Source organism: Pieris napi, chromosome 22, assembly GCF_905475465.1.
Source record: "Pieris napi chromosome 22, ilPieNapi1.2, whole genome shotgun sequence".
NCBI classification, from domain to species: Eukaryota; Metazoa; Arthropoda; class Insecta; order Lepidoptera; family Pieridae; genus Pieris; species Pieris napi.
This window is the reverse complement of record NC_062255.1, coordinates 5600855-5610747: the sequence shown is the minus strand read 5'-3', so window position 1 is coordinate 5610747 and position 9893 is coordinate 5600855.

The window sequence follows — 9893 nt, the reverse complement described above, 5'->3', positions numbered from 1 at the left end:
GTGTGTGTAGCGCCTGAGTTGGTATTCCGTGACGAAAAACTCGAGGCGTGCTGGCATAACGATCTATGGCTATGGTGAATCATGATTGGTCAATTTTTATTTAAGGCGTGGTTTGTGCACACTATGAATATGCTTTGTGTGTGTTAATTGCATTGTCGTTTCGTGTATATGTTTAATTTTTCACAAAAATGTTATTTCGTATTCAGTCGTATCAATTTATTTTGTCCGGTAGATATTTTAGATTCTTTTATGCTAGCGTGTTTTTATGAAATACGGAAAAATGCTGTAATAAACACAATACCATTTTTAATGGTAATTGGTTATATTAACATTTTTTTATACTGGTAACACAAAAACATGTTAAGTTTTGTTATAGGAGTAAAGTTATAATTTAAATAAAATTTTATTGAAGTATGTACCTACTTAGATACATCTTTACTATGAATAATTAAAAAATGCATTTGGCTTCTGCAGTTCAGAAGCTATACTTAGTGTGTCTATTATCTATGGATATTATTAATATCTATCGTAAAATTCGAATCAAAACATATTTAAAAACGCATTTCTTAATTTAATTTTTTTTTTACTTTTTTTTTCTAATCCCAATCTAAGGAGGTAAAACCATCAAGGAGTTTCCATATATTATTGCTATGTGAAACGCGTAGGAGCGCGCCATCTCAATGGCATCCTATTCTAATCTGTGTCAGAGTCCGCTTTAGTGCATGCGCGGCAATGTGCTGAGTTTTGCTATTCAAACGCATCACCATTACTAATTCTTACAAAATATTGTTTATTGCTGACTTTTCATTTATTTTTATTATTCTTTAAACAGTACAATAATAAACTGATATTGTGACTCCAAAAAAACACGGTTTATATGATCCACAGTTGCTACAGACCGCGTCGTGTCCTTAAGTCTCTACAAACTTTATTGATAAGTTGTATTTGATACTTACTGATATTATTGCTTCACAACAGATTATGATTACTCTCCTAGCTTATTATATATTTAAATATTAAAAAAAATGTGTGCGTGTACTAGGTGTACACACGTAAGAAGTGAAACTTCTTTATGACCTTATTTTTCGAAAAATGATCTACTATATGCAACTTTACAGAAATTGGTTAAATAAAGTTAAATTAGATAAAGTTTAACAAAAGGCTTTTATTATCATAGACATGAATACATATACAATTATTTCATTTTAACTTATTACTGTACTACTATGTAGTACCTACTAAGATTATTACAGAATTTCATTAATTGTAATGGAATTAATAGTATTACTATCATTGTTATCGTTATTATATATTTTTGTTACTAATGGCTTCGAATCTCTTCGGATCAACCGTGGTAGGGACAAGAAAAAGATGGCGCGTAACCGAAAAATGTGACAAATGTGTGTAAATTTTTTTCCAACGCCGATAAAGAAGTTTGACTTCAAAAAGCAACATGGCGCGTAACCTGCTACAAAATTTCTCCCATACGTCGATAAAGAAGTTTCACTTCAAAAGATGGCGCGTAACGGAAAAATGTGACGCGTAACGAAAAAATGTTACACTAAATTTTTTTCCAACCCCGATAAAGAAGTTTCACTTCAAAAAAATATAGAACTATAACGACTAATAAATATCTGGGTAAACACATAATTTTACTTTATATTTATACCCCCCCCCCCATTTATTCATAAAAATAATCAGTATAATTGCATCGTTTGAAAAAGTAGAAAAGAAAAGGACAGAAAAAGAAAGCTACAAAAGAATATTTTAGCTCATGACTATGACTGAAGGTCGGCCGAAATCTCTCCTTGTCCATTGTCAAACTAAACAGTTGTTCCACATCACTCACCGATGATGAGGAGTCTGTCCTGGGCAGGTTACGGAACATCTATTTAAGGACGTGCTTAGTCTAAAGAATAATTTAAAAGTCTAAACACTACCTTGATAGTTAAGCGGTAAGAAAACCGTTTTGGGACTTGAGGTCGACACCTTTTGTGACAAATTACGGTAGTTTCATACTATGAAGAAAAAAAGGATAGTTTTGTGATAACATGAAATGTCGCGAAAGTAATAATTATATCAGTTCGCATAACTGCCACGCCATTTCCCTTTCTGCTCAGACTCTATATATTGCACTATAGAATTTGAATCCTCAAGATACTGGAAAAATTACTATGTTTTTTTTATACAGAACTGGACAGACGTTTCGCCTCAATCCCACTAGTTCGAATCCCGACTAATTTCGAGAGCACTAGTGGCTCACATACTTGCTTATAAAATCAATGTTACTATCTTATACATATATATCATTAGGTTTTGATACCAAAAACATTTTTTATAGACCAGAACGCAGTGAGCCTTTTGTTAAGTGATACCGTCGCCCATGGACACGGTCAATGCCAGGCTCGCGAGTGCGTTGCCGGCCTTTTGAGAAAAACAATTAACTATGAAAGCGTAATTACCTTAAAAATTTCCCAAAGGCTAATTAAAAGTTGGTGTAATTACGTTTAGTAATACTTTAAACAAATAGAAACCGCTACTTCATTAACTGTAGCCTTGTTCTTAAAAATTTTAATTAAAATCCACCGAACGCTTCATCGAACCTCTTGCGAAACCCGCAATCGGCCTATTTTTAGTATTTCTAATTTAAACAACCTTGATTTAAATTTGTGCAAAAAACAGTAGTTGACACAAAAGTTCGATAAAAATTTCTTATTAACTTTCTATGAGCAAAATAAAACAGGTAAAATCAACACTTAAACAAAGGTAAGATTTAGAGTCGATACTTAGCGCTAAGTACGAAACGTTTTTGACATATGGAAGTCAATCTTAGCTCTAAGCCTCTCCTCTGGGGGACAGATTCAGAAACGAGACTTCACGCATTTGTGTTTCAGCCTAACACATATCTAAGCGAAAACTGTCACAAAGCCCAAAATGGCCCAAAATATGTAAAACTAATTTCTCCTTAACAATCAAACCAATATTACGATATTATTATTACGACTCACTATTTTAAAAATTATCCAGCGATGCGAAACGGAGTGGTAATAATAGAACAGATGAATTATTTTCCGCACACTTTATTCCAACAAAAACTTAGTAAACGATATTCTTCGCTCATTAACCAAAACTTAATGACAAATTACACATTCCTAAAAACAAAAAACAGTCAAGCAACACGAAAATATGCAAAGGCCGCACACGTCGACAGTTGCCCCATAAATTGCGTTCAATGATATGTGTCCTGTAATGAGGTTATTTTGATATCATTTTCGCGTCAAAACACTTTGGTGATGTGCAAATGAACAGGAAGATATTTCATATGAACTTCAACCAAGAGTTAAGAATGAATTCACACAAAGTAAACAGTTTTTGCGATTTTTTATTCAATTCTAAAATCATTAAAGTCCTGGAATAAGTTTGCGACTTTGAACAGCCATAAAAGCCAGTCACCGCATAGACACCCGTATTAATAGGTGCGTTGCCGGCCTTTGAGTAGTTCATTTTCAATCCCAGAGAAGACCTCCATTGCTATCATGCGTATTTCAATATTCATAACAAATTGCTGTAATGAACATTTTCCAATGAGTTGCGTTCGAATCACGTTACCAATATTTTTCTTATGAGCGCAATTTTAATAATCACTCGTACATAGGGTTGATACTTTAAAAAAGTCAAAGATCAATAAAAGTAGGCCAGACTGCAGTTAAAACATTCAGAACAATAAGTTTCAAATTTGCTTCCTAAATCAATTTCCCGAAGGAATAGGCAGGTCCTAACATACCTCTCTGGTCTTATCCACTTTTATGACATTCACTATGCATACTCTTAGTTATAGGGACAGGTCCCTTGTCTATGGATTTGGCCGAGGTAAAAGAAGGTCTAAACTATCCGACCTTTTTCTATTATTAAAATTACTTATTAGAACTACGCCGGAAATTCAAATTCGACGAATAAGTTAATTAAAACATATACCAGACTTTTTCCTGACATTTAGAACAATTCCACCTAACATTATTTATTTGCTAAGATATAAGCTCTCAAGCTATTGATATTAATCTTAGTACAAATAGCTACTTATCGATTCAGGAGTTAGAAACGTCGGTACTATATTGACTCTCTTCTCTTTAATAATGAGTAAGTTCCTAATTTCAAGTTCTTAATTTCAATATAGTATTACTCGATTATCCTATAAATTAAAAATCCTAATAAAGTAAATATGATAAACATGTTTCTTTTTTACTGAGAATAAGCTTGCCAACGCTTGGCACACTGAGACATTGGTAAAAACAAACACAAAATACAATTTTTAATGTGACAAGCAAATATGACATACATATAGAGATCATATAGAGATTATTAAACAAAACAAACATTACAAAAAAAAACAAAACAATTACTTATCGAAAAAATGTTATGATACAAAAAGATCTAGTCAGACAAATTGCTCCAAGTATTAGAATCTAACAACTAGACATTAGATCCGTAAAACCAAAAACACACAAAACTTAGTTTAGCGTTAATAGCAACAGGTGTAAACCAAAGTGTAGTTTAGAAAGGAAGCAGAAACTACAGATAAAATACTGCAGAAATATGTAGTAGATTTTGGAAATGCTTTATATTCTGCAAGAGAGTTGCGAACACTAACTTTTTTGGTAATCAAGGTGGAAATAGCATTCATGCCTTTCTCAAAGTAGAAGTAATCACACGGGCTCCGGTAGGTTTTAGTCCCGGAGAACTGATGTAGCAACGTATATACCATTGGCGCTACAACGTTTTAGGTCTGGGTCTCAGATTTATGTACCTGTTCCGTGATCATTTATGTAGGCAAGTAGGTGATCAACCTACTTTGTCTGACACACCGTCGACTTTTGAGATCTAAAACCTGCCATTTTCCTCACGACGTTTTCCTTCACCGTACGAGCACGTGTTATGCGCACTGAGATATAAAGTCCGTTGGTGATCGGCCGGGGATCGAACCGACGACCATAGGGATGAGAGTCGCACGCTGAAGCCACTAGGCCAACACCGATCTAATGTGGCTACTTATAAAAACTTACATTGAAGTCGAAATCTATTTATTGGAGAGATACTGCTGGGTGACATATACCCACTAAAGCTACTTCGGGTATCCACCACACTACCAGACTCACTTCTATAAGCTATCACAGCTCTACCGCATTGTATAAATAATCAAAGTTACGGAAAATCTACTGTAATACAGTGAGTGATAATAGTGCGAATATGAAATTGGTTTTTATATGAGCTAATGAGGGCGGCGCGGGCGCAAAGGAGCAATAAATTATGCGCAGACGCGTTGACGCGACCACGCGACTGTCTAAATGAACATTCGTATATCAGTGTTTAATTATGTTGATCATAAATTTTATTAAAAACGCGTGCTGTATATTTGCATTTTTTACATGTTACATAAATTTAAATTCCCTAATAGTGTATTTATTAACGTTAATTAAGTAATATTTGTTTTAATTTTATAGAACAGGGTTCAAATGGGCAGGAGGCTCACCTAATAAATAATCATTCGGTAACTTATTTAATTTATTTATTTATTTATACTTTGTTGCATTTTAATATAAAAATTTAACATAAGGCAACTGGCGGCCTTATCGCTTTCGAGATCTATTCGAGGCAACCACTGTGAGAAAAGAAACAAAATGTTTTCAATTACAAAAAGTAGGCAAGAAGTGCAAAAATACATATATAACATATAGTTATTAAGAAGAAAAAAAAAGAAACTAAACAGGAACAAAAAACAAACTTTATTTAGTTACTCGAGTTATGTTCGGTGGCGGTTGTTGGAGAGATGTTATAGATGTAATAGGAGGCAAATAGGCAGGAGGTTCACCTGTTGTTAAGTGATACCGCTGCCCATGGACACTCACACTGCCAGAAGGCTCGCAAGTGCGTTGCCGGCCTTTCAAGAATTGGTACACTATTTTCTTGAAGGACCCTAAGTCGAATTGGTTCGGAAATACTTCAGTGGGCAGCTGGTTCCACATAGTGGTGGTGCGTGGCAAAAACTGCCTTAGAAAACGCTCAGTTGTGGAACGACGGACGTCGAGGTGATACGGATGGTATTTTGTATTTTGCCTTGACGTCCGATGAAGAAACTCATGAAATTATTTTATTTTGTTTTTGCTCTCAAACATCACACATGTTAAAATGAGCTCAATCAGATAGTAGATTGTAGAAAGGAACGTGTGAAAATGACATGAGATCTTAAGAACACGCAGCGCTAACCAGATACATGCTACTTCCTCACAATCGAGTAATCCGCAATATCGCAGCACACAACTCACGAGGGCACTCTTTGCGACACTTGGGTCCGCCAAGCTTCCGCGACTATACAATGTATCTGCTTAGATATATTAATTATTGTGACTCAGTTAACCTTTTGATTGGCTTTAAAATTTTTGATTATTGTTATTTTTTCTTTAGATTTTACTTTATTTTATTTTAGTTATAGTTACGAGTTAGTTTGAGTTTTTTTTGTTAATTATTTTTGCATTTCTTGTAGGTACTCTACCCTACCCTCTGTAGGTGTTTCTTTTTCATTGTCCCACAATAGGGTTGCCTGGAAGAAATCGCTTGTTAGCGATAAGGCCGCCCGTTGCCTTATAACTTTTGTAATCTATTTTTTTTATGTGTATGTTTTTGAATAAGGTAATAAAATATAAATAAATTGTCTATAATTATTTAGGAATAAATAAAATAATAGTTAACACATTAAGGTTTCTAAATCGATTCAAATTAACGAGTGTTAAATTATCGACTTCTGACCATACGTAGGTACGAGTATCTCGTGCTAATCTCAAGATAATTTAATGCCAAACTGAGTAAGGCCGTATGACTGTTCAGACTAACCGTTAACTAATGTCCATAAAGTATTTATACATATTAAAGTTTGACAATTATTGAGTCGGTCGTCACATCTGAGGCCACATGTCAAAAGGGTGTATAATTAGTCGAATTTGTTATGGCTCGTGTGTTCCGGCCGTATCATAAGCGCATGCGTTCATTAAGTTTTTTACAAGTCATAGGTAATGTGTCCCTAGTCCCCTATAGATCTATTTCTAAATCTATTTTAAATTACGTATCAGCGATATTATTCAATCCATGCGGAGGAAGACGCAATAGTTACACCTATCTTGCAAAATTGAATTAGTTCGAGATTCAAAAGAGTTCCGAAAATTTGCCGACATTCTTTACATTTTAAAATAAGCTAGCATTACAGTTTACTCCAATGCAGCATCTATATAGATAAAAGGAACACAACATTAAACAGTAATAGATTAAAATATCTACAAAAGGACTAACTATTTCTTACAGTACCAGAACCGACTCAATGTTTTTCACGTTCATAAGTGTTAAGTTACCAATAAATAAATATATTTTGACTTTATTACCGTAAGTAACATAGAGGAGATTTAGTCTCTGGTGGAAATCAGGAAAAACAGGAGTAGATCTGTATCCTATCGTAAAGATAAACTAAAGAATCCCCAAATAATAATACAAAGAAAATGTGCGAATATAAATCTAGCGATAATTATATGAAAAATTTGGTGTCGGAAATGAAATGTAATGGCAGTCAAAGCTGGTAAACCCACTGACTTTTTTCCGAACCAATTCGACTAAAGGTCCTTTAAAAAAAGGCCGGGAACGCACTTGCGACCTCTTTGGCTTTGGAAGTGTCCATGTGTTGTGGTGTCATTTATCAGATGAGCCTCCTGCCTGTTTGCCCCCTATTCTATAAAAAAATACCGTTTTAGTTCAACATTGAATCCAAAAGCATCATTATCTATTACGTGATATGTCATTACGGGTCTCACAGCTAAAACAAACCCAAAATTCCCAAAACCAAACCGTTAAATGTTACGACTGCTAAAAAAATCAAAACGAATTCCGTGTAAGTGTAAAACGGGCCCGCCCAGCGCGGCAAAACAAACACCAGTGAAAACACGACCAAATGACATGTTAAATTTTTCTATGTCACGATGAGGTATTGTAATGATGCGTTTCTAAAAATTATTATGTGGCTCATGCGAGCGTCGTATTAGAATTTCGGTGTGGGCATATTAGGAGCGGAAGGCGTAAATTGTTTTCATTGGCAGTCCTTCTATCATTTAAAAGATATAAGCCTTGAAAAGTCAAAGAACATTTAACACATATTCAAAGAGATCAATGATATTAACAAACGTCTCAGAGCATTGAACTGAGATGAAAATTTAATTTTTATAGTTTGATGGAAACATTTACATGTCTTCGTCAAACTATAATCAAGATTGTCAAAATACCGATGTTTTTAACGGATTTTATATAAATAGCGAGTCAGCTGAGCGAATTTCAAATGTCGAGAGAACTTTGATATTAGACAGATTGTACCATCTATACCCAAAATAAAATAGACAAATTATTTTATAGAGTTTTAATCAAACATAAAACTAAGGACTTAGAAAATTACATCTAATATTCTAAATCATAATTTTTAAACACATGCATAATTTTACGCTCATATTGAGGTCTTACCCTAAGCCATGTGTGTAGTTAAAGACTATTAGGGAAGGAAAAATCCTACTCACTATGTGTAAATTGAATAATTAGATGAAGAGTCCTTAGAGGCAGCACGCGTCTTTGCTCATAAAGAAGAAAAAATATATAATATATGAAAGTTACCACCGCTCACGTATAAATAAAATAAATTCAGATCTATTCCTTAGTACCAATATTGGAACGGTAATCCCCTTCGTACCTTAAATAATAAAAAAACGCCTTCTCCATTATTAATAAAAATTCAATCAGCATTATTTAAAAAGTATTATAATTATTTAAAGTACCTACTCATCTTTAAATTACAGCGTTTAAAAAAAGAAAGATGAGGGTAGGTAGTTTTTCTAAATGAATTAAATTAGATTAATATAGTGTTTATGAATAAGACCGTTTATTGAATACAGTACATATATAATAAATATTGTACAAGATTAGCAATAGCATATTATTATTATTTACTATTTAAAGCTTCGAAGCTCCGAAAAGCTTGAATAACCGTGTTTTGTTTCACCACATTTTAGTGTGATGCGGCTTCATAACACACTTTTTGTATATTTTTTTCCTGTCGGCATCTCTTACTAATGACCTGGCATTATATTAATTTCCCTCATAACTAATTTACAACGTTTTGACTTTTACGTCTAATCATTAATTGGAGATTCTTTTTTACGTCTATATAGATTTCTAGCTTCAATTGATAATTTTGGCGGTGATCAGCCTTCTAAGTCGGATAATAAATAGTTTCCAATAATTTCCCATATAACATTTAGAACAAACAATAAGATTACAAGTGAAAAGGTATTGGGAGACTGGTTTCCAAACTAGGTAAAATAAAAAAATAAAAAAAAACAAAGAAAGAAAAACATAACAGTCAACTAATTAGAAGTTAGTAGATATAAAGTTGTATGGGCGTATGTGAGGGTGTGTGTATGTGAGTGTGTGAGTGTATATATAATTGAACCGTGAATGTATCAATTGAATAGAACAAAAATCTCTGACGACTTCGACAAGTATTTTCGAAACCATTTCTTCCTTCACTCCGAGGGTCCCTCAAGAATAGAGCGTGGCAATGTGAGTGTCCATGGGCGGTGGTGTCACTTACCATCAGATCCTCCTGCCTATTTGCCCCCTATTCTATAAAAATTACTTGTGGGCTACTTATAAATTTGTGCCAATCTATACTAATACTATAAAGAGAAAACTTGTATGTTTATAACGAATTAACTCAAAAAGTGATAAATTATTTCACTATTAGAATGCCACATGATCCCCAAGGAAGGCAGAAGACGCAATGTGTGATAAAATAGGAATATCGATAGTCTAAT